This window comes from Vicugna pacos, chromosome 1 (genome assembly GCF_048564905.1).
Source record: "Vicugna pacos chromosome 1, VicPac4, whole genome shotgun sequence".
Classification (NCBI taxonomy): Eukaryota; Metazoa; Chordata; class Mammalia; order Artiodactyla; family Camelidae; genus Vicugna; species Vicugna pacos.
In genome coordinates this window covers 71,633,090-71,660,131 of record NC_132987.1, presented here as the reverse complement: position 1 = coordinate 71,660,131, position 27,042 = coordinate 71,633,090, and the positions used below count along the sequence as shown (strand labels likewise).

Below are 27,042 nucleotides of genomic sequence, written 5' to 3'. Positions count from 1 at the left end.
CAAATGTGTTTTTGAATGAGTGAAAAATACGAGAATCCAGGAAACCTATACTACTGGAATGTGCTGGGAATATTGCTGAATTTGAATGATATAGCCAAGACTTCAAATCTTCACACCAGGGTTGAACAGCAAACACTCACCTTCCCCTTCCACATCCTTGTTAGGTTGTATGAGCCGTATGAGAGTGGTATTTTGGAAAAGGTCTGTATTCTTGCATGGCTATCATTTATTGAGCATATGTCATATGCCAGACATCATGCCAGGTACTGTACGTGTATTAGCTCCAATTCTGAGAGCCCAAGTAGTAGGTAACTTGCCCAGGGTCTAAAGGTTTATAAAAGGCAGGAATGGGATCAGAACCCACTTCACTGCATCGCTGAGAAAGTGTTTTGCACAAGTGCTCCAGCAGATCAAAGAGGAGATTTCAGAGTTGTGTGTTTGATAAGATCTAACAATTGGTACCTGCCCACAAACTCATCTCATTTTTATGTATGCCTGGCATGTGAGTGAACAGATGAAATTCTATTCATGGTTGTCCCAGAGGTTTTTGTGTCTTAGGACAATTGTTTAAAATTATGGTCCTTAAACCAACACATCAGCATACCCTGAGAACATGTTAAAAATGCAAATTCTCAGACTCCATTCTTGACCCACTGAGTCAGAAACTCTGGGGGCAAAACTCGGTTTTAAGTCCCCCAGGTGATCCTGATTCACACTAGTGTTTGAGAATCACTACTTCAGGATGTCTTTTGGGAAGCCGTATAATTTCAGCTGAAGAGTACTTAGATACTTAGATATCAGTGAAGAAATGAGAGTAGAGTGACCAGTTGTCCTGGTTTGTCCAGGCCTGAAGTGGTTCCCAGAATGTGGGATTTTTAGCTTTATAACCCGGACAGTCCTGGGCAAATCAGGATAAGCTGGTTACTGTATTATTATTACTATTACTACTACTACTACTATTACTACTACTACTATTATTATTGTTATTATTATTATTAGCTGTCCTAACAAATTACCAGAAACTTATAACTTAAAGCATTTATTATCTTTACAGTTCTGTAGATCAGATCCAACATGAGAGTTACTGAGCTAAACTCAAAGTGTTAGCGGGATGTGTTTCTTTCTGAAGGTGTAGAGAGAATTTGTTTCATTACTTTTTCTGGTTTCTGGAGGGCCCCATGCTCTGCCTTCAAAGCCAGCAATGTTGCTTTTCTGTGACCATTCTTCCACAGTCATGTTACTCTCTGTCTCTAGCCAGAAAATGTTCTTTGATTGTAAGGACCCATGAGATTAGTTAGATAGGGCCCACCTGGATCATCCAAGCCACTCTCTCCATCTCAAGAGCTTTAACTTACACTGTAAAGTCACTCTTGCATGTAGGGTAACACATTAGTAGGTTCCAAGGATTAGGATGCAGACATCTTTTGGGAGCTACTCTTCTGCCTACCATGGTTGCCGTAACTAGAAGCCTGGGATGTGAAATTTTCAATATTAAAACCAGTAAAGCCCTAGGCAGAACAGGACAAGTTAATCCTTTCATTGGGGTGGCGGAGTGCCGAGAGGGACCATATTGCTGTGGAGGTGGCCACATCGTGCAGTATTGAAAGAGACTCTAAAAGCACACTGTGGAGTCAGGCAAAAGTCAAAAGGAGGCAGGTCTGTTTTCCTGAGTTGCCTATTCTGTGATTTTGTGTAACCTTTTTTTGCTTATAACATGATCACACATTTGTGGACATTTTTGTTGTTGCGTATAACCATACTAATATATTGTTAGTCACTAACCACAGGTAATTCACTGTTGCTTATAAAATGCTACATTAAGTACTGCTACCATTAGTTATCAAGTTTTGAGGGTAGCAAAAACAAATCAGGGCTTTAATTGTCTGAATCTGGCTCTGTGTGTGTGATCAGCATGTGATCAGGGCCTTGCTGAGCCCTAAGAGAACTCATGAAACATATTCACAGGAATGCAGGCTGTAGAATAGCTCTTGCAGGGAAGTAATGTTCCATGAGAATTTTATTGTATAGAGTATATAGCAAGGATTTATTTATTCTGTGTAAATATCTTACTGCCTCTAGTTCTACCGCCTCTTCAGATGGAATGCCCCAAACAAAATGCCTTCTATAGCAGCTGGAAATAGATATACATATAGAGTATTGATTATGCTGCTGGAGCTTTATGAATTTAATATAAACATGGATAGATAAAACTGATGTGTCCTTCTCCTTCGTGGTGACCGGGAGTCTGGGAAAGGACGTGGTTGAGGGCTGTCCCCATGTGAGGTCATAGGTACCATTCTACTTTACATCATGACACAAATGCTTTTCTGTAAAGGAGTGAGCATAGTCCTTGGAATGAAGGTCAACAAGGAAGGGCTCAAATCCCCAACATATCCCTATTCACTGTGTGACCTAAGGGACATTTCTCGTCTTTCTGAGCTTAAATTTTCTCATATTTAAAAAAAAAGAGTAATAACATCTCATATTTGTTGTGAAGATTAATAATAACATACATTAAGTATTAAGTGTCTGGTACAGTTTTGGCACAAATAAATGGCAATTATTAACATCATTGGTTCACTTTTCAAAGATATCTCCTGTAATAACCGAGGGTTTGTCAAGGTTGCTTTAGCATAGTAATAGCTATTTTGACTCCCTGAAAGGCCATTCTTTCAACATGCTTTCTATCCCGTGTCAGGCTGAAATTGAGGGTATAAAACTAATAAGTGAATAATCCCTATCTTCCAGGAACTCTCAGCCTTCCCGCGGAGGTGACACTTGCTTGAACTGGAGGCATCAATTAGTGATGTTTGGAGGAGAAGAGAGCATGTCATACTTTGGAAGCAGCATGAATCAAACCAAAGCAAAGAGGTGAGATGCAGCCTGGTCTGTGTTGGGAATTACATGCAGTTTGCCAGTGCTGCATTATATTAGGAAGGAAGTGGTCAGAACTGAGGCTGAATATCCCAGCTGAAGCATGAAATACCTCCTATATGATGGCAGGGAACTTGGACATTATCTGTGCATGGTGAGGATCCATTGATGGTTTTAAGCAGAGAGTGATGTGATCTAATTAAGATGTTTTAATTATCACCCCAGCCATTTTATGGAGGTTGGATTGAAGGAAGAGGAAGGGTGAAAGGGAAATTGGGGAGATCAGTTAGTAGGCTCTGTCAGCACTAAACAGAAACCAACTAAGGTTATCTCATGAGACTTCAATTAACTAAAAAGAGTGTGAGTAGGGTTAAGGGAACCAAAGCTGTTAAATTTCCCCAGGGTTAGCAACAGTGTGAATTGTTACCAACCCCAGGCATGAAGGGTTGAGGTCAGAAATTAGTGAGAGCTGGAGCCAGGGAGAAAGAGTGCCCCGATCAGAGTTGTTACCTTACTTAGGTCAGGTTCTCCAGAAGTTGACTCCAGAGGAGAATTCATGCACAAATTATTTACTCAGGAAACACTCCCAGGAGGAACTAACACAGAAGTAGGGGAAAAAACATGCATGGGTACTGCTTCATTGGCATCTGGTGGAAGGAAAGCACTGTGTAATAAGTTAGGAGTAAAAAGGAGTCGAAAGTTCTGGTGCCAAGTCCTCTGTCACTAAAGTCATTAAAATCCCTGGGTTTTAGTTTGATCATCTATAAAATGGGGAAGGTGTATCCTTATAGGGTCACTGTGGGAATAAAATAAGGAAGTATAAGGGTTTTGTGAAAGGGTATGTCACTGTAAGGTTATGATATAGGAAAATTGTAAATATTTTAATCTGACTCATCTGGGGAATATGAGTTCAGAACTGGGGCCACATATGGAGGCTGGTCTTAGGTCTTCAGGGCCCCATATTTGTGTTCTAGGCCTGATATCAGACGATCTTTGAATTAGTTCCTGGATACTAACGGTTATCTTTTTATGATGAACAGAGGAGTTTCTGCTGAATGAATTTTTTATTTTTAAGATAGAAATTTGTAGACATTTTTAAGAGCTATTGTCATCTTTAAAAATTGTATATAGCACTTAAATGATGGTATATAGGTTCAAAGTACTATTGTTATTATATTTCCAAAAGGCAAATATATCTGATATTGGGTCATTATCATAGTATAGACTCTATTGGCAAACAAAATTGTTATCCATTTTTTATTGGAAATCTGACAGCATGTCAAATGAATTGAATTGTTGCTCCCTCAAATGATGTTAAAATCTAGTTATTGTCATTATTGCCATTTTGTATTTCCCCAAACTCTTTTATAAACATCTGGGCCATATCTCACTAAATGATAACATCCATGACACTATGAAAAATTTGGTTAATTTTTTAATGTGGAGAACTCTCATTATCTCTGGATGTTGAGGAGAAAGGCAGAGTAGCAAGAAAGGTGCCAAAACATCTGATTACATCTGATTCCATTATGATGGATGCACAAGTTACTTCCTCCAATGACAGCAGGAAATACTGGTAACTGTGGCAACACTTATGCCCTTCCCATCTTTTTTAATTGAAATAGCTGTTGCTAGGATACACCCTAAAGCAAAAAGAAGGGAAAGAGGAGAGCAAGAGAATGAGAGAAATGGGAATGGAAGAGGGAGACAGGATGAAAGAGAAAAATAAGAAAGGAGAGAATGCGAGTGAGAAAAGAAGATAAAATGAAAATATCAGGTGGTCTTTGAAGGCAGACTTCTGGACACGAAAGAGACTGCTGAATTATTGCCAAAATTAAAGAGCAGAGAGTGGGGAATAAAAGTAAAATGTTAGTTCCTGCTTTACTAAAAATCAATAATTCATGCTTCATTTCGACTCTGAGCTTTCTCAGGCAAGCTACTTATCCTTAATGTGAGTATTTTCATATTTGGAAAAGAAATATTTATTAGCTCTCTTTCCCTTACCCAAACCCCCATCAGCATTCTTTCTTCTGATGCCTCACTTTCCCCCAGCCTAAAAATAAAAATAACTACAGAGAATAACATTATATTAAAATGCAGTGAATGCTCCTGTCGAGAGGGCACAGGTAAAGTTTCTTTGGTGTCTAGAGGAAGCCATGACCCCATCATCCATGCTTCTGCCCTCACAGCTTCCTTTCTGTCCATGCATAGGCTTGGATATTGGGTGCAGGCAAACAGTTTCAGCAGTTGACAACCTCTGAGTTCAGGGGAAAGGTGATGGTCATTCTGGGTGATTGTAGCTTTTGGTAGCTGGGGAGTCACATCACGCAAGACTTATAAATGAGGAGAACTGGCAGCCCTGCTGAAGGATTCCTCTCTACTCTGATGTGAAGTAGAGACACCCTGGGCACATTTCCATTTCCAGAAAATGAGTAGGTTACTTGAGATAGTGCCATAAAGTAATTATATGGCTTTGACATTTTAAGCATTTGCTACAATTGATGGGATTCTGTGTGCTTTGCTCACCGTGATACCATCAGCACCTAGAAGAACGTGGTAGGTGCTCAATAAGTGCTGATGAATGAATGAAAAGAAATCACCTCAACTTTCTGAGCCACAGTCATCTTATTGTTCCCAATTTTAGTTTCGGGGAGCCCAGCCCTGACCTCTAAAAGTGGAGAACCCTGGATTCAGCTCATTATTAAAGTGTCTCCCTTACCATGGTGATTGATTCAAGAATGGGTCTATGACAAGTTAAAGTTGATGGGATATAGTGAGACTTTTTCTTAGGATTTCTAGCAAGAAACTTTCACTGTCATTCACATTGAATGTGAATGAGGATGTAGTGTCTGGTTCTGCCACAGCCATTTGTGAACATGATAGTCTGAGACAAGAGCTAATCCTAACAAAGCAGAACCAAGAAGTGAGAACTCTGACTTTCTTCCTGGAGGACTGTTTCCAAGGTCCCCAAAGCTGCAAACCCTTAAGAGGTTACAGGGATCAGTATCACCCGTTCTCCATCCTGCACTGGAGACAGGTGTACAGAGATGTTGAGATGCCCTTTTCCCAATGTAGTGTCTCACTTTTCTACCTGGTTATTGAAACAACATTGCTTGTATCTTTTTAGTTTAACAAATTTATTTTTAAATGGTTCTGTTTGCTTCCTCTGGTAGATTCCTTATATATTGACTTTGTGCCTCGTATTTGGGATTTCACTGAGAAACAGTCTTCTCTCTTTCTCATCTTTACTACCATTCCACAGATGCTTCTGAATTCTTTGAATTGCCTCACAAACTTCCTTCTTAAAGATATCTTCCATTTAATTCAAATCAATAGAACAGACACCAGGAAGCTTCCTACCCACGAACTTACTGTAGTCCTTCAGACATATATGAGTTTCAGGTAAGGCTCAATCAGGACCCACTACTACAAGTAAAATAAAAGAAATTCTGAAGGACTCAATCATTGTCAACATTCTATGGCTTTGACTCTAATACATAATTTATATATCATCCTAAAATTTATAACTTAATATTTGTATGACCCTATTATCTGCCAGGCACTAAACTAAACACTGGCTACTGCCTTCATGGAATTTATAATCTAGTGGGCATGGGGAGTAAATAAGTCATAAACAAATGAACAAGATTTCAGGTCATGATATGTACTACAGAGAGACAAAACAGGGTGTTGTGACAAATGCTGAGATCCACCTTAGCCAGGGTGGCCAAGAGGCATCTCGGAGGAAGTGACAAGTGAATCAAGATCTAAATGATGAGAAGGAGCTGATCATGTGAAGACATAGGAGGAGGTGGTTCCAGATGGAGAAAACAAAGCCTGAAACCCCTGAAGTAAGAATGAGCTTAGAGCTTTGGGAAAAAATGGAGATATCTTACTGAGGAAAGGCATGGAAATACAACATTAGAGGGGATAAAGAGTTTTATTTACATATGTTATGTTTAAGTGGCTGGTTGAATACATTAGGTTGTAATACGAGAGAGGTTGGAGCTGGAGATGTCAAGTTTAGATTAATTGGACTATAGATAGTATTTTCATTGTCAGACTGAATGAAATCACCTGGGGAGAATGTACACAGAGCCACGCAGAGGGCCAAAGAATTCTCACATTTATAGGAAGCCAAACAAGCAGAGGAGGAGATGTCAATTAATAAGAATCTGGTAAAGAAAAGCCATGAAGTTGGAGGAAAACAAGAGAGTATGGTATTAAACAATCAGAAAAGGGAAGAGTAAACTGTATTGAAGTGGCTGAGAGGTCAAGTTAGACATATACAGACATGTAAACATTGGATTCGTAACACTGGTGCCCTTAGCAAGCGGAGTTTCAAAGCAGTGGTGGGTTGAATGCCAGGCTGAACTGAGTTGAAGACTAAATATTAATGAGTATTAATGAGAGACATCAAACAAGACAATTCTTTCAAGAAGTTTGGCTGCATAAGAGACAAAAGAAATGGTATAGTATTTGGAAGGGAATTTGAATTCAAGAGGCTTCCTCTACTTCCAAACGTTGGGGACACTAGAGCATTCTCAAATATGAAATCGGTAATTTAGCATGAGCTTTCCAATGCCTATCCCAAATTCAAAGGACTTGGATGAACAAAGATGGGTACTTTCTAAGATCTTCTCTAGGGCCTAACTATTGCAATCTCAATAATGTAATCTAGTAGATATTTGTATTTTGATTTGTTATTACCTTAGTTTTACAACTCTAGGATATTAAGAGGCCAATTCTGAATCAAAGTTTCCTTATAAAACTACTAATGCTACATTAGTTTTATTCATCAAATCAGAGAAGAAGGAGCTTTCCTGGGTGGTTATAAATCAAATTGAAAAAGAAAAATTATGATGAAAACATATAATCCCTGCTGAAACAATCCTGTTTATTTTTCCATTTCCCATTATTTTGGGATGAAAATAGTTTACCTCTTTTGTTAAGGAATGTGACAATTCCAGGTGCTTTTGGGAAATGAGGAAAGTGGTCAGGGGCTAGGACCTGATAAAGATATAGAATATAGATTTAAGTTTTAATATTTTATGAAGGTTAAAAAAAAACTAAAAAGTTACCAGCAATCTCTGCCTTCTAGGAAGAAATGGGAATTAACTTTGAAGGAAATTAACTTTGTTTTGGAAAGAATGGTCTTCCGTAGATTCCTTTTAGAAGAACTCCCAGCCCCACTCCCCAGGGAAAAGGAGAAGTGTCTACACTAATAGTAGTATTCTTATTCTGGTTTCTTATTTGGATTGGCCAAGCAAACATATATTTATTTGCTCTAGATGTCCCTGAGTGTTGGGTTAAAGTTGAGTTGGGAACGGACTATGTAGAATAGTAGTGCTTTTTGTAGTCTGATTCTTAGGACCACTTGCATCAGCATCACTAGGGGAGTTGGCTAAAAATTCAGTCATGGATGCCACTTCAGACCTATTGGACCAAAATCTTTGAGGATCGGCCCACAAATATGAATATTCAACACACTTTTCAGATGATTCTTATCAGTGGTATGCTCCTAAGTGTTTAACTACTGGCTCTTGGGGTTGGGAGTGGGGGGAAGGAGAAGCCCTGATTTATATTATTTACCAATTTCTTCTCTTCGACTCCAAACAGAGAAATTAGAAGAATTAAAAAAAAAATCTGATGGCAGTAAAGGGGAGTTTGGTAACCGTTCTCTTTTTCTTTTTTATCTTGGACTATTTTCACTACCCTATAGTTCACCTTGCAGCTGACATTTATATTTAGCAGGCTCTGCTCTCACCTTGCCTCCTCTCTTCTCAGAAAACAGATAAATCTTTCAGTTTGATAATTGCTGCCAGTTGCTGCCAGTCTCACCTCTTTTCCTCCCCCTTTCCCCTTCTCCCCCCAGCTAATCCATCTCTTTTCAATGAATTCTTCCCGTCCCCTCACTCTTTTCCATCTGTGATGTAATTTGTAGCTTTGTTTTCAACATGACTAACAAAGCTGGGATTTCTAGAGTGGCTTCTCCATCTTCCCTTCTTGAAATGTTATTTACATAGAAAGGGGCCTTAAGCAGGCAGGAAACTCAACGAACTGATTAGATGCAGGAGAGGGAGGCTGCTGTCTAAGACTGGAAGCTTATTAGCTCTCATCTCTTCACTCCAGAGAGAAGTCATTGAAAATTCTCCACCCCTCTCCTACCACAGAGTCAGACACATGGCCTCCTTCAGCCTGAGGCTGACCTCTGAGCCAAGGTGCAATCCCATCACCCACCTCATCACCCTGTCACCTGATAATGCATCCCTGTCATAGTCTTCTCAATAAACCTTATAATGTCTGCTCTTCTCAACACCTGGGGCCTAACCCCTGAGCAATGATCTCAGAAAGATGACCCTGAAGTTCTTTTCATGTGTTACAGAATTAGCATTATATATCAGTGTCCTTTCCTTTTCCCAATAGCTTATGAGTTTGGTGGTTACAGAGCCCAGTAGCACAAAGAGTTTAAGGATCTAAATTGTTTATCCTGACTTATCCTGCTGTGGGATTTCAACCAAAGAGCTTAACAGTTTAGCCTTCAATTTTTACAGCTATGGAAAACAAATAATGTAATAATAGCTCCCTTCCACCACACACACACACACACACACACACACTCTTATTTCATAGGTATTTTTAAAGGATAAATAGGGACAGAAGTTTTGTCAGTTCAGGATTAATCCTTTGGTTGACTTGCAAACAAAGTTGGATGGTTTAGTATGCTGTGTAAAGGTTTAACATTTCAGAGAGTTCGAGTTAAGTGCTTTGTATGAATCATCTCACCCATTTGTTCAGAGGACTTGAAATAATATTAGTGGAACTAGGATTCAAAACTCAGGTGAACTGACTTCCCCTAATGACCGTCAACTCTATGTCTCAGACATAAGATAATCCACTCTTAAAGATATTTCTCTTGAGCTCCAAATTGTATGTCTAAAAACCTGTTGGGCATTGCTACCCTTTGGAGGTTGACATTGCAATACAAAGACTTCCAGATCTGGGAAGTGCTTATCCACCTGGCCTTATCATACACCCCTCCCCTTCTCATATTCCACACTTGAGCCCTGCTGAACTACTTGCAGTTTGGCAAAAACACGTGCTGTGATAGATCCTGTGGTACCTCATATGTACCTCTTCTTTGGCATCAACGCATATATTTCCACAACTGCCAGGATTGCTGGCTGTTGCCTACATATAGCTGAGAATTTCTGAAGGAATTGCCTTACACCAAAGGGAGGTACCATGCACAAAGTTGCACCCCATTCCAAGACAGCCTATATCCATGACTGGTCGTTGGATGTATATAAAGCCCAGGACTCAAAGTAGGACAGCTCTGAATGCCATTCCATTTCAGAGCTTCTCCCATAGGATGGGCTGAGTCCTGTTTTGGAACTGCATTGCTGTTCAGCTTCTCCCCTTACTTCTTTAAAGGTATTTTTCTTCCTAAGAGCTCTCTTTAAAACTGCATTCAAATCTCTGCTTCACAGTCTGTTTCCTGGGAAATCTGACCTAAAATAGTTGGTACCTGAGTTGTCCTAGCAGTTTTAAAGTGGGATTTTGGAGCTATATTATCCTTTGACTAGCTGGCAGTGAGAACCCTGTTACTGGTGGTAGATGGAACTTGGATAACTCCTGTAATGCTGGAGCAATGCAAAAGTGACATCTTTCATTGATGGTAAACTGGGATGGAAACTGAAAGAGAATGTACTGCAGGTACATTGTCTCAGGCAGTTGAAGGTTCTAGGAAAGTAGTAATTACACAGACCATGAAATCAGATGGCTTTGGCTGGGTGCTATCATGCGATTAGAGAAAGGCAATGAAGGACTGAGAGTGAATAATCTCAAATTTAGGGCAAAGTGAGAAAGCCACAGGGCCTGAGGGCAGAAAGGCTGAGGACCAAACCCAGAATGTGATTTTAAGTGTAGCAGATTCCAGAGAAGATTTATCAGTTAACCTGACAAATCTGCTTCACCAAGGTCAGGGCCTTAACTGAAAAGGAGTGAGGCTCTGAGGCTTGGGACAGGATTATTTGGGTTGATGCCTTAGAAAATCTTGAATCTCTAGTTTCCACTGAACCCACAGGATGCCCTATTCCTTCTGCTAAAAGTTACCACTTTTTTTTTGCTTGCAAGATCGCATGATAATATATATGCTTAGACCTCCTTTGCCTTCCCCACTCCCCACATCTCCACCTTCCCTCTTGGCTACCAGAACAATAAGTAGGGTCAAGTCACAACATAACTGACTAGGGAAGTGCTTGGGCTGTCTAGTAGAAGGAAAAAGGAACTATACACCCAAAGAGCTATAGGACCTGGCTGGCGTGTATCAGAAGGACCAGGAGAGAATATATGGGACTTGATCCTGAGGTCCTGGATCCAGGTGGGATGGGAGGAGAATGAAGGCAAAACATAAATTTGGATAAGGGAGAATTTATTTATATGAGAACATTCTCCACTGATCCAGGATTTAATACACTGTCAAGGACCCAGGACACAGTGCTAACATGCTGCTAGAATGGCTCTTAGAAACTTGGAAAAGCTATAGCCCACACTAACCAAAAATACCAGACCTTCCATGGCACATGGTGAAAGAAGAGAACAAAAGGTTCAGACAAGAGGGCTTGCTGGAGTGGATGTACTATGTAAAGTGAAAATCCCATTGGCTAGCCATGTTTCACTTATGAGTCCACAGGACTCCATTTACCATAGTGATTAAAAATGCACTGGTGAAAAAGGCACTGACATAAATGAGATGCTCACTGGTGACTGTCCTCTGTAGGCTAGGGCTGGTGATGGAAGGTGCTGTTATAGAATTGGGAACCCCGATAGCAATGAAGAGGATGCCAACATAAGCACTTAACTATCAAAAGCAAGGTGGTCGCAATGATCATAATAAATGGTCAATTTGAGTAATAGCCAGGAAGATATGACCCACACAGGGTCAAGGAGATGGTTAATAGAACACAGTGTACCCGCATCAACAAGGGCGTGCTTGATATATGTAATCAAAGGAGTCAAAGACAGATAAGGGAACTTATTCCAAAAAGTCAAAAACCCTTGTTCAGTTTCTGGAACCTGGGCTAGTTCTCCGCCCCAGATCCCACTGTTTGAAGGAGAAGTAAGATCTTCAGGAGGAAGAGACCTGCAACCCCATATTAAGTATACATGATAATTCCCTCAGTACTTCCTCAAGGTGGATATGCCTATTTGAATAGTCATGCCCTGGAAAAAATGGGAATACCCAGTCATTTTGAGTAGTGTGATCCACAGGACCTAAGTGGACAGTGATATTCAGGGCCCTGAAGCACAATTTGGTATCAATTAGAGTAGGAGCATCTGGGATCCAATTAATAAATAAAAGCCTTGTCTGGTTCCATTTCACAGTGAGTTCACCAGGTCCATAGACTCACTATGTAATCATTTCCTTAACCTCCAAAAGTAAAATTGGAAAGGACACACTTGGTATTTGTCAGAATTGCTCTATGGTTCTTTGGCCTTTGGATTGATACATCCCTTCCCCAGCCATCCGAGATTACTATCATATCTGTAGCAACCTACTAGATTCATGGATAGCATCATATCCTCCATTTGAATCACCAGTCTGACTTCAAAAAAAAATTTTAAAAACTGATAGATTTTTGCAGATGGTGGTGGGCTTCTGCAAATTCAATCAGTTAATAACCCCAATTGCAACTGCTGTGCTGAATGTGGTATCTTTGCAGACTAGAAACACAGACTCAGATCCATAATGTGTAGCCATTGATATGGCAAATGGGATCTTTTCCATTCCTTTTAGGAATAAGAATCAGATATAGTTTGTGTTCATGTGGAATGGACAGTAGAATCTAGGTTCTTTTATTCTTCAGAATATCATTAGTCCACTGTATCAATTACATCATGTTACGTGGACTGCATGAGAAAGAGATGGCAAGTATATTGGAGGCCTTGGTAAGACACATGCAATCCAAATAATGGGGGATAAATCTAATGAAAATGCAGGGCTATGACATACATATTTTTAGGAATATACTTGGTTATCTGAACGATGCCAGGATATTCCTTCCGAAGAAAAGAAGAGATTAATACATCTTGTATCTTTCACCCCTAAGAAAAAAGCACAACCCTGTTAAGTCCTCTTGGGTTCTGGGATGGCATATTTAACACCTGGAAATATTGTTTTAACCCATTCAACAAATGACACAAAAAGACTACTAGCTTTGATTAAGGCCCAGAGGAGAAGGGGCTCTGCAGCATCCCTGGCATATATGGTTCTGAAGCGCTGATGGTAGTTATCTTTGATGGGAAAGGGTGTTTGAAGTTTGTGGTCAGCTCCAGTGGACTCCTAAGATTTTAGAGCAAGTCACGCTATCTGCAGTAAACACCTAGAGACCAAACTATCATTTCAAAGTAACCCTTGCCATACTCCTGGGACCTAGTAGAGGAGAATCATGGGGCATCAATTGGCCATGCAGCCAATACTGCCCATCATGGGCTGGTGTCTTTTAGATCCACTGGGTCATAAAGTCAGGCTGAACTAATATCAATCTACTGTAAGTTGGAAAGAGTATATTGATTGGATTGGGAATGAGCAGAGCCACAAAGCACAAGTAATTTGCAGGTAGCACAGACCTCCATGTTGTCTACCACTGTTACAGTGGCACCTCTCCCTCAGCTTAAACCTATATCTACATGGGGGCTCCCTTTTTAACCAACTGACACAGGAGGAAAAGGACATTCCTGGTTCCTTGATGAGTTGGCTCTGTATGTGGGTCCAGATGGGATGAACTTACTATACGAATCATGTGACTCCAAGGGGTGCAAGGGCTGGCCTGTGTTGGATGCTGTGTTATATCACCTAGATCCCCTCTAACTTACTTCAGAAGTAATATATTCATCCCACAGCAGTCAATCTATAGGCTGCTGATAGTCTGTAGCTGATACATTCTCTTGAAATTGTCCTTGGTTGAAGGGAGCTGCCTTGTTCAAGGCCACACCCTTTGCCAAGGACAGTGCAAATCAATCACCTGATAATGCAGGAGTACAAAGGTTCAGCCTTGTCATGATGTGGACAAATCTAAAGGGACATCCCAGCTTCAGACTTCTCCTAGGTCTGAGCTCTAGAGGTCCCACAGATCTCTTTCAACTTCTCTTTTTACCCAGTCCTCTTCTCTCATTCTTTTATTGGTGGTGTTCTGGAAAGCACTCCCTAATAAAAAAGCTGCATGCAAATATCTGCCCAGAGTCTGTTTTCCAGGCAACTGGACTTAAGGTAGGTGTTTTTCCTGTTTTCAGGCTTTTGAACTTCCCAGTAAATGTTTGAGGTGTTCTTGCCTGTCCTCATCAGCTTCACCTAAGCCAGTGACTTTCAATTCTTCCTCCCCATTAGAATTATTTAATTGCTTAAAAAGATTAATGCTAAGGACCTACCCCTCAGAACAATGAAATCAGAATCTCTGGGGATAGAGCCTTAATATTTATATTTTCAAAGGCCCCCTTGATGTTTCTGATGTATAATGATAGTTGAAAACTACTGATCTTACCAGTTCCTGCTTATCAATGTTTTGGTGTATCTACTAGCTATCATTTCTTCTGAGACATTCTCCATGATCAATTCCTTAAGGCTCAGGCACTCCTAGCCCTCTGTATTTGGGGCTTATCATGCTCTATAATTGCCTATTTACTAATCATTTTTGCCCACTTGACTATGAGCTCCTGAAGAGAGATTATATCTTAAGCACTATAGTAACCCCAGTGAATAGCCCTATGTCTGACACATTTTTCTTTCTTTATACATATGTGTTTAATAAGTGGGATGTAGATTTGGGAGTCACCGGCATGCAAATGTGTAACAGAGCTGGGAATGAGGATGAGATTGCTATGGAACGATATACAATTATCAATCCTTTTACATATGAGAACTCCTTTTTAACATTAAAGTTTTAATGACAACAGGAAATCCAACATATGTTGTAAGCAATTAGAATATATATGTGGGAAACTTAGCACACATTTTTTTTCAGACAATGCGTGGTGTACATATGGTTTCAAGGACTTCTTTTGATTATACAGAGGTCGCCCAAGAATCTCTCTAGAAGGAGCATAGGAACTACAACAGAGTCCTTGGAACACTGATACATATGAGTAGGTGGAAAAAGAAGTGGCTGCAAGGACAGAGAGGAAGATAGGCCAGGAATAAGAAAAGATCTTGTTTAGTTGCTGAACCAGGAGAAGAGGTGATGTCAAGCTGCCAGTCCTCAGAGAGGTTAGATTACAATAGCCTGTGGTCCTGGTTTTCACCTTGAACATTCCTCCTTCCCTCACCCCAACCACATCTTTTTTGATCAGAGTGAGTTACCAATAATCTGTATTATGACCTTTAACCTTTAACCTTTAACAACCCTCTTTCTGCATATTGGGGCAACCAGATTGCCTCTCTTCTCTCTCTCTAGAATTAGAATTAGAAGATGTAAGAATGAGAGTTAGCAGTGGAGGCAGAGCTGAAAGAAACCACCTAGTGAGTCATGAGATAGAACCTGGGCACTGAAAGCAGAGGCTGTGAGTAATTCAAACTCAGATCCATAGAATAGTGCAACAAATTAGCAAGTGGCTGAGAGAAGAGATTGAAATGGATGGGCCAAGAAGCAGAGGCCCAGCAAGAGAGATTCATACAGTCCATGGGACAGGCAGCTGGTTTGAAGGGGGTGCTCCCTGACGCTGCCCCTCTCTCCTGGTTCTAGTTCCGCTCCAGATCCTGTATGTTACAGCAAACTTCCCTTTCTTTATATCATCTGAATGGGACCCTTTTCCTCGTGATCAAAGTAATCTCACTAAAATAGTAGCCAGAGTGATTACTCAGGTTTTGTGGCTCTCAATCCAGTGCTCTCTCCATTGTATCTATTGGTCTTTGTAGCTGTTTGAGCCTTTCTTTTCTACCTCCTGACTGACTTTCTTTATGCAACCTGTATTGGGGGTGGGAGGAGGCAAGATACAAGATACAATTCATACAGTCTATGCTACTAGTTATGCCTTCTATTATTAAGATGACTCTTTCAAATACAACCAGACAATGTTGACTTACTGTACTTTTAAAAATTTTGTTCTCAGCCCCTGATGACCCTGCTATTGCATAAACATGTTATCAATCATCTTACTTGTATGAATATGGCTGGATTTTTTTCCCCAACTCTATTTTTTATAGTTGTCTAAACCAGTAGAGTGGAGTGCAAGAGTTGATGTTATCTCTAATGGCTGACTCATAACTCATTTCCCTTTGGTAGTTTATACTGGAAGAATTTAACTCAGCACCATCAGTCAGGTTTCAACCAGAGAAGCAGACCAGTGGGAGATTATATTACGAGATTTATTGCAAGAAATTGGCTTATGTGATTGTGGAGGCTGGCTAGGCAAGTCTGAAATCTATAGGGCAGGCCATGAACTCTTGGGCACAGTATGAAACTAATGTCCACAGGCAGAATTTCTTCTTCTTCAGGGAAGTCTCAGCTCTGCTCTTGAGACATTTCAGCTGATAAGAGTCGGGTCTACCCGGATTATCTAGCATAATCTCCCTTATTTAAAGTCAATTTATTATGGGCTTTAATCATATCTACAAAATACCTTCACAGTTAATTGAATAACTGAGGACTGTAGTCTAGACAAGTGGACACATCAAAAGATCATCATAAGCACCATGGAAAAGGATTACTATGAAAATGCAAAATGCTATCATTGTTATGAAAAAAGTAGTTTTTTTGTTTGTTTGTTTGTTTGTTTGTTTTACTTCTCTAAGCTTCAACTTTCTCTGGGAAAAAATGAGCAAATTGGATTTGACTGATTTTTTAAATTTGCTCAGTATCTACTTATTCATTCATTTGCCAGTAATACACTTTGCTAGCCATTTTCATTCATTTCATCAGCAAATCCTGTCAGTTCTGCCTTCAGAATATATTGGGACTCCTACTACTACTCTGTTTACTATTACTATCCTGCCCCAAGTTACTATCTAAATTTTTAGATTATTGTAATACAGCATCCTTAATTGGTCTCCTTGCTTCTCACCTGGTCCCCACTGTAATTTAATGTCTATATAGCACCTAGTGTAAGTCTTCTAAAACTCCAGATAGATCATATTACCCCTTTGGTTAAGCACTCCAAGCAATTCTTTTATCACTCAAAGTAAAAGCCCAAGTCCCTTCTATGGCCCATGTGTGCCTACATGATCCTGAGCCCACAACTTCACTCTTGTCGCCCAACTCTTTCATCTGCCTTTGCTCCATTCCAGTATCCTAGGCCTCCTTGCTTTTGCTCCAGCATCCCAAAACTATTCCCATTGCAGGGTCTTTACACATACTGTTCTCTCTGGCCAGAATGAGGACTTCACTTTGTTTCCTCATTTCCTTCAAGTGTCAGCTTAATTGTCACCTTTTCATAGTGGACTTTCTTGATCACCCATTAATAAATAGCATCCTTTTGCAATATCATAATGCTCTGTCTCCTTTCCTGGTGATATTCTTCCTTGCATCCACCACTTGATCTGCTTTGTTTCTTGCAGTACCTAGAACAGTGCCTGGGATGTAGTTGGCATTCAAAAACTATTTGTTGAGTGAATGTGAGATAGAAAGGTATCAACTTATTGTGAGAGGCAGGAAAAAAACCTACATCCTCCTATCTGAGCACTTTACAGTGCTTTTATGTTGAGAAAAATCCTTCTGTATATCAAATTTGGCAGGGAACTCTCTCTGTTTTTCTTCTCTTTTGAATGGTATTGTGATATCGTTTCTCCCATGACCACTCATTGAATATGTGTTTCCATGGTTACAGTGTTATTTGTCATCAGAATCCTCTTGAGGAGACACCTGAATTTTGTATCCCATTAAGTTAAAATTCCCTTTGCGTACTATGAAGATATAGGTGGACTTTCACAACTCACTTTCCTGTGTCATTCACCAAATTATTTGGAAAGGAGGGTAAAAGACATATTTAGGGTTCAATCCAGAGTTCTGAAAAATGGCACAGCAGGAAACAGACAAAATGAGTTACCCACACGTTTGCTGATCAGCGAGAGTCCCAGTGAGATCAATCCAGTTTTGCCTTGCTTCTCACCACTGGGGCCCTGGCGAACTCGTTATTATGCCCTTGTCTTTGTAATCAATCAAGCTGTGGATTCCTTAGGCTGTTTATTTTTTCTTTTCTATTCTGAGGATAGGAATAAAAGTACAAACAAGTATACCTCTAGAGCCTAATTTGTGAATTAACCCCAGAAAACAAATGAAGTATGGCTAATGTTGGCATTCAGTGAGCACATGGGGATCTCGCTGTGTTAGTACATCACAGAGGAGCCAACCATACAATTTAGACACATGTTAGCATCTGAGCTCAATTTTTACATGGATAGCTAGCATAGAGAACCTCTGAGAAGAGAGAAAAGTTTATTTTTACTTTGTCTTATTTTGCTTTTTAGTGTCTGTTTCATGTCCAATCCCAAGCTTTATAAAGATCTCAAAGTCAGTATCATTGTAATCACTGAAAAGCAAGTTAGATTTTTATTGCGATATCTGCAAAATATGGCAAGAGAAACTGCATTTAACAGCATGTTCTAACCCTGTGCCTTGCTGGGGTTCTGTTTGCTAGCTTTTCCTCCATAGGCTAAATCTGTTTGTTCAAGCCTGTCTTCTTACCACATTCAAAAAAAAAATATTCAAAACTTATAATGTCTCCCAGAGTACATGTTATCCTTGAAAGAATTAACTTAAATTCACTTATTCATTCAACAAACATTTGCTGAGCATATGCTATGTACTCTGATAAAAATAAGAACTGGCCTCTGAGTTTAAGAAAATCAATATTGTGTGCACCCTCAAGCAGGGTAGGGGGATATGATATAATAAGCATATTATTGAGCAAGATGTGATAAATCCTGCAACTGAAATAAATGCATAAAGTCATAAAAGAGTTTCTGTTCCTTCTGGAAAACTCAGTTCCTCACTTACTTGGTGAATAGCCTCATTGATCGTCCATCACTAAAAATTTTCCTCCACTACCCCTTTCAAACTGAAAAGGATTCAAGACACCACTCCAACCTGAGTTTTAAGATCTACCTTTTTGCAGATGTATTTTATGACTAAATTGCTCTGTCTGTCTGACATAGGTCATTAGTTTCTTGACTAAGATCTATGCCTTTTTCTCAGTCTATCCCTGCACTAAGTAGCTGCTATTTCACAAATAATAAATAAAAAATGGTGATGACTGCCTGAGTCTTCAAGATCTACTCACTGGCGTCTAAATCACATCTTTCATTTCTTTTGTTGGGGAATATGGCAAATACTTCTTAGAGCAACTGAAAAAGTTTGGCTGTTCTAACCAGCATTTTAAAAAAAGGCTGAATGAGAGTAAATGGAATCAATGATTAGGTGAAGTGATTTCCTGGGACTGTAGAGATTGAGTATAAAGATATATGGCAACTTCTCTGGTCCCAAGAAAGGTACAGCTGTTTGGATTCCTATTTAATCAATTATGGATGAAAGGGAAATTCTGCCTAATAAAATGGACTGAGTCATAGACAATTGGCTCTGGAGCATGTCCCTTTCAGAATATGATTTGGGACCTACGTTTGCAATTCTTTCAGCCAAAATGGCCTCAGACTCCTGAGTTCCCCATAGGATCTCATCTAATGTAATTTCCTGAGATTGAAATACTACAGCTGAAAACACAGCAGGTCACATGTGGTTTGGAAGCTTAGGTGGGCAGAACTGCACATGAGTCCCCTGAAGTAGGCAGGACAAGCATATGCATACACCTACCCTGCTCATCAATTTTCTCTGACTTCACGTTGGCCTCGAAGTTATGGTTGTTCTGAAGTCATCAGTCTTGCTTACACTACTTCCGTACAAGGCTAGCCATGTGTGTATGTAATAGCCATGGCTATTATAATGTTAATTTGTAGTAAAAAAGCCAACTATTCGGGCTAACAGATGAAAATTTCAAGGTACTAGGAAAAATTTAAACAAATACCTAGTTGATTCTACACTGCTGTTTGGCATCAAATAACCAAGAATTTAACTTTCTCACTAAATTTATTAGTTTTATTCAGTTAGTGAATCTCATTCTAACTAAACACTGATCATACTGGGACTCATTCTTCATCTGCCTTTTTTTCTATGCTGAATATTTGACTATACTTGTCATCTAAACTCTGTAGACTTTAAACAGGCTTATATCCGTACATTAACTCTCGTCCTTTGACCAAGTGATACATAGATTAAACAGATAGACTTTTTAAATGACCTTATATTCTCTAAATTAAATCAAGTAACATTCAGATTTAATGTAATACAATGTTGATTATGAAGGTTTTAAACCCATAACCCTATTATACATACTTCTAATTTGTGGAATTTGTATAAATGAAATTTAGATATATAGACCTTCAGTAATGATGACATGGTACTTTGTGCCTATAGATATGACAAGAAGGCATTTAGATTGCTGCCAATTCCAAGCTTGTTACATAATATTTGAAACTGACACAGGAGAACACACTACAGATGAACATATTCCTGAGGGTTCATTTTCCACTGTGATGGCACCAGCTGTATGGAACTTGCATGAGTCACAGGTTAAGCTAGAAACAGCAAGTGTCTGGAGGAGCAGTTCTCCTTAAAGTGAGGTGTGCTCCACGCTTGTGATGGAGCTTTTAAAACAATGTTTTGGAATCACACTGCTAGATTACTATGAGCCTAGTATATTTCAGGTCACAAAGGTTGTTCTAGGGCTGCCTCTGGGTTTTCCACAGGTAGTTTATGGACAATTGAAGATTCCCATTGTAATAGCACATATGTTCCCAGGTGAAAAGAAAAACATGACAACCTCTCAGATGAAATAAGCCACTAGGTAACATTAAGAAGAATTCAGCTAATAGCTGCCATTTTAATAGAAGCAGCCCATCAGATAGATGAAATGGCTAAGGGCTTTATGATAATGGTTGCATTAAAAAAATCAGTCCCAAACAACAGTTTTCTCTGTTCAGTTACATATTTATTCAGTCTGTGTTTGTGACATTTGGTTGAATTTATTTTGTTTGAATTTGACCTAATCTGTTATAATTTCAGTAAAAGTGGCCTCTAACAAGGGTTAAAAAATTCTTTACAGGGGAATCTTGGTCAAGTACTTTAAAAGATGCTTTGTTGAAACCGTCTCTACCATTTAGACCTTCAAATACTTGCCAAATTAAAAACAAAAGGGAATTGATTTTCATATGCTTTGCTGCTTCTTATTACCAGCGAAATTTAACCTTTTTGTTCTCTGACCTAACTATAAGTCAAAAAAAACCCCCCAAAACAGAAATGTAATATGGACCAAAATTTAATAATGTACTAAACGTATACAGTTTATTATTTCCAAGGACCTGTACTATTGTTGCATTGTTCTTAATAATGCCTGCAGCTGACCCTATCAAATAGTGCTGCACTTGCCAACATTTCCTTCCCAAACCAGCCATCCCCATGGCCTCCAGGCCTTCTCACAAATCCCAGGAAACGTGAGATGTAATTAAATCTTCTTATAACTCCCAGAAAGTTCACGGGGTTTATTCATTCATTCAACAAATATTTACTGAGCACGAAATACTGGCCCTACAGCACACTGAGCAAAACATACAATCCCCCCTCCTCCCGGAGCATTCATTCTAGTGGGAATTTGGATGGAATCAGACTCCGCCAACTTCCCAGGAAAGACTGAAACCTGCAGAGGCCTGAACAGGATTCCCCACCAACTTGAAAAATCTCTAAAACAGCTGATCCAAACTCCAGCACAGATCCTAATTTTTTGGAGTTTGGAGACTCTGGGATGGGCCAGAGATTTGGAACTTTGTCTTCATGGGACCAGAAGTGTGGAGGACGTAATATTTTTTTAACAATATAACATTTTTATTGATTTATAATCATTTTACAATATTGTGTCAAATTCCAGTGTAGAGGACAATTTTTCAGTTATACATGAACATATATATATTCATTGTCACCTTTTTTTCTCTATGCGCTACCATAAGATCTTGTGTTTATTTCCCTGCGCTGTACAGTATAATCTTGTTTATCTATTCTACAATTTTGAAATCCCGTCTGTCCCTTCCCACCCTCCGTCCCCTTGGCAACCACAAGTTTGTATTCTATGTCTTTGAGTCTGTTTCTGTTTTGTATTTATGCTTTGTTTGTTTGTGTGTTTGTTTTAGATTCCACATATGAGCGATCTCATATGGTATTTTTCTTTCTCTTTTTGGCTTACTTCACTTAGAATGACATTCTCCAGGAGCATCCATGTTGCTGCAAATGGTGTTATGTTGTCGGGTTTTATGGCTGACTAGTATTCCACTGTATAAATATACCACCTCTTCTTTATCCAGTCATCCATTGATGGACATTTAGGCTGTCTCCATGTCTTGGCTGTTGTAAATAGTGCTGCTATGAACATTGGGGTGCAGGTGTCATCCTGAAGTAGGGTCCCTTCTGGATATATGCCCCGGAGCAGGATTCCTGGGTCATATGGTAAGTCTATTCCTAGTCTTTTGAGGAATCTCCATACCATTTTCCACAGTGGCTGCACCAAACTGCATTCCCACCAGCAGTGTAGGAGGGTTCCCCTTTCTCCACAGCCTCTCCAGCATTTGTCATTTGTGGATTTTTGAATGATGGCCATTCTGACTGGTGTGAGGTGATACCTCATTGTAGTTTTGATTTGCATTTCTCTGATAATTAGTGATATTGAGCATTTTTTCATGTGCTTTTTGATCATTTGTATGTCTTCCTTGGAGAATTGCTTGTTTAGGTCTTTTGCCCTTTTTTGGATTGGGTTGTTTGGTTGTTTCTTATTAAGTCGTATGAGCTGCTTATATATTCTGGAGATCAAGCCTTTGTCGGTTTCATTTGCAAAAATTTTCTCCCATTCTGTAGGTTATCTTTTTGTTTTACTTCTGGTTTCCTTTGCTGTGCAGAAGCTTGTAAGTTTCATTAGGTCCCATTTGTTTATTCTTGCTTTTATTTCTATTGCTTGAGTAGACTCTTCTAGGAGAACATTTCTGAGATGTATGTCAGATAATGTTTTGCCTATGTTTTCCTCTAGGAGGTTTATTGTATCTTGTCTAATGTTTAAGTCTTTGATCCATTTAGAGTTTATTTTTGTGTATGGTGTAAGGGAGTGTCCTAGCTTCATTGCTTTACATGCTGCTGTCCAGTTTCCCCAACACCATTTGCTGAAGAGACTGTCTTTATTCCAATTGCATATTCTTGCCTCCTTTGTTGAAGATGAGTTGACCAAAAGTTTGTGGGTTCATTTCTGGGCTCTCTATTCTGTTCCATTGGTCTATATGTCTGTTTTTGTACCAATACCATGCTGTCTTGATGACTGTAGCTCTATAGTATTATCTGAAGTCTGGGAGAGTTATTCCTCCGGCCTCTTTCTTTCTCTTCAATAATGTTTTGGCAATTCTAGGTTTTTTATGGTTCCGTATAAATTTTATTATGATTTGTTCTAGTTCTGTGAAATACGTCCTGGGTAATTTGATAGGGATTGCATTAAATCTGTAGATTGTCTTGGGCAGTGTGACCATTTTAACAATATTGATTCTTCCAATCCAAGAGCATGGGACATCTTTCCATTTTTTAAAGTCTTCTTTAATTTCCTTCATGAATGATTTATAGTTTTCTGTGTATGATTCTTTTACCTCCTTGGTTAGATTTATCCCTAGGTATCTTATTACTTTGGGTGCTATTTTAAAGGGGATTGTTTCCTTACTTTCTTTTGCTGTTGATTCATCATTAGTGTAAAGAAATGCAACTGATTTTTGAATGTTAATCTTGTAACCTGCTACCTTGCTAAATTCTTCGATCAGCTCTAGTAGTTTTTGTGTGGACCTTTTATGGTCTTTTATATATAGTAACATGTCAGAGGACATAATATAGTCTTCCACTGTTACTTAGGTGGTTTTAGTGAAGTGGACCCTCAGGGATATGTACGGTTGTCCATCTAAAATAAAACAAAAAGCAACAACAAGATTAAAACAAGCTTCATTAAATATATTACTTATGCTGATATGTTTCTTCTCTTTATTTTTATGTTTAATTTTATTTCTCTGTAAAGCAGACTGTCAAAGAATTTGAGATTTTAAAGAATTGTTTTTGATTTGCTTTTTTACAAATTCCTGGTGGTGATACAAAATATTAAGGCAAAATTTGTTTTTGTTTTGAATTTCCTAAATTTATTAGAACACTTGTCTCTATTAAAAAATATGAGCAATAGGTATATTAAGAGAGATTTTGAGGGAGTTTGAGACAAAATTGTGAGTGATGTTGCCATATGGATGACAATAGCAAGACAGTGGCACTGGTATGAAAAGGTAAAAACAGTTGACTGACTTGTACAAACTTCTATATGATTCAGGGGTGGAAACAGCCACTATCTATATAGCCCCTGAAAAGTCTGGGAAATCTATGAAGACCACGTAAATACCTAGGACCTGGCAAGGATGTTTTGACACACCAAAAATGTGGGTACACTGGGGAAGAATTTTGTAAAGATTATTTGAGAGTGCCTAGGTTTTAAATTTACAGCCTTTGATCTACAACTTGAAATTTGCATTTTTATTATAAAGAGATTTAAGTCCTGGATGAACTGTCCTTTACCACTTCTAAGTCTTCTCAGGTTTAAACCTAAGGTCCAGAGTGCGCATCAACAGTTGTCATTGACATAGAAGCGAGATAGTGGCTTTGCAAAGAACCTGTTTTTATTTATCTGACCATATGACACAGAACCACCTCAAGTGTCTTTTCTGCTCAGTCTTTCCTCTATTAATGTCTCCTGATTGGAGGCCTTGAGCACAGCTGTTATTGTGTTGGTGCAAGGAGTCTATCCATAATGACCTTCTGTACGGCCAGGAAGCTGTGTACCTGTGACCACCCAGTTATATCACAGGCTAGACAGCACCTTCTGTTGGCTCTGGTGAATGAGCCAGGAAGCACAATGATAAATCTTTATGATTAATCTTGATTGTTGGACAGGAGCACAAGAGACCCCTAACCCCAGCCCAACTTTCTTTTTCATTAGCCCCCTGATACTATCTCCTGAATAACATCAAAAGTAAACAGCTTATAAATACTGCACAAGTTTCCAATACTAAAAGCTGATAAAGTTTATTGTACTTATAAAATAAATAGAAGGAAATGCTTTCAGTTTCCTAGTCACAGGTCTCTGGGGAGATTCCAGGCATAGTTTATTGCTTAAATTTTAAGATTATAGTGTCCTTTCACACACGCTTTCTCTTCTTTTGCTGTCTCTTTTTTCTCTTCAGTATTTTATGTCTCAAGCACAACACATAAGTGACCAGGCACAGACAATGTCAAAGCTTCTGTCACATACTCTTATTTTTGTCACAATTACCTTAATTACCTCTTTAAAGATAATTAATCACTTAATTACCTCTTTAAAGATAATTCTCCCATAAGTTTACATTTTTTCTCTATTTATGTTTCTATTCTCTTCTTTAGTTAACATATAGACTGTTCTTTCATTATACCTAAGCTGCTTCTAATTCCATGTTTGTATTCTGGAACCACCACCTATGGAGCCATGCCCTCATGAATGTATGAGATTAACATATGGCTGGTGATCTGCAACTGAAAATATAAAATGTCCACTTCCAATAGTGTCCACCCAGATTTTGTAATTGTTTTATATGGAAGAAAATCTTCTGTGTATTTGATGATTAGACTCTGAGTTTTAAATGCTCAAAAAAGGGTGCTTAGATAAACTCTGGTCCCATAGATGCTTTACTTACTGATTAATCAATGTTGTTCACAGGTTCTGGAAACCTGGTCTTTCCCTGTATGTAAAAATGGCAGTGACTGCGGAGAGTATCTGGTATGATAATCTCCTTTCCTTCACACCACTCTTGGTTTCATTATTTATGAGGTGCTGCATTTTGAAAACACATTTGAACTTGAATTATCACCCTATATATCTGGAATTAAAGTGCGTTTAACCTTTCCTTAGCTAATTGCACTGTATTCCACGCAGTATCCTGCAAGGCAGAGGTAGCAAGCAGCAACATCTTAGGTTCAGGGTGAGATGAGAGAGAATAGTGTTGTGTTCCTTTATTTATCATAAAGAGCAACTGAAAAGGCGGCCATGTGAGAATGATGGGTAAAGCCTTCAGAAGGCCAGAGCTTTGCCAAGCGCGGCTTATAAAATGTAGAAGTGTCTTTACCCATGCCTTTTGCAAGATGGTTATTTATATTCACATATGGAAAGGCATAGTGTAAGATAAAAAATACTATTTTAGAGTGTTTATGAAGTGCCTTGTTAATTACTATTTCAAAATAGTAATACTTGACATTTATTGGGGCTTATGATGTGCCAGAAGTTGAGACATATACGTATTTTTTTCTTTAAATGTCATAGGAAAACTAACGAAAAGACTATTGTCCCAAATTTACAGAAGAAAAGTGGGGTTTAAATAGGTGAAGTAACTCACTCAGGGTCACGTAGGTTGTAGATGGTAGAGCCAGGTTTAAAACTCAGCTCTGATTGACCCCAAATCTCTACTTTAACCAAATGTACTTTTAAAAGTCCTGTTTTGAGTCACTATGTAGTCTCCTCCAAGGTAACTATTTTTTAAGATATTATGGAAATATTTGAAACTTGTTTAATTTTTTGGGGGGGTTGTTTCAGTAAGAAAAATCTGGATAACACCTTGCTATGTTTGATCTTTTATTAAAAAGACATTACCCTCTTGCAGCAGAGTAGAGATGAAATAAGTAAGAGAAATATTAATAACCAAAACATTATATATTGACTTCATGTTAGCCTGCAAAATTTAATTTTTATTTCTAAAACTTTAGAAATATTTTTTCCTATTAACTTTAGTTGTGGAAAACTTCTCTGCAACCTATTCTGAAATACTTCATTAATCTTATCTAATCCAGGGTGTAACTCTTCTCAGTAATGTTCTTCGAGATGTCTCAGTTTGAGTAAGAAATAAAATGCTTTGTTTAAACCATTGGTCTTAAACAGCATTGATGAGCAGTATAAATATTGCAATTCTTAATAAATTACCAAAATTCTAAACTAGGCACTCAAAGATTTGTGCAGTTGAGTCTAAATCCACTTGTTTTGTTGTTGTTG

At 38.8% G+C, this 27,042-nt stretch overlaps 1 protein-coding gene and 1 long non-coding RNA gene across 2 annotated transcripts in view; one reads left to right on the top strand and one right to left on the bottom strand.

Moving 5' to 3' along the window:
• GAP43 (growth associated protein 43) overlaps nucleotides 1-27,042 on the top strand; it is a 457,292-nt gene that overhangs the window by 200,441 nt on the left and 229,809 nt on the right. The window contains exon 4 of the mRNA XM_072964925.1: nucleotides 2,749-2,871. The gene's annotated coding sequence lies outside the window, so the exon portion shown is untranslated. The remainder of the gene's footprint in view (nucleotides 1-2,748; nucleotides 2,872-27,042) is intronic.
• Nucleotides 1-27,042, bottom strand: part of LOC140697426 (uncharacterized) — a 71,504-nt gene that overhangs the window by 4,826 nt on the left and 39,636 nt on the right. The window lies entirely within an intron of this gene.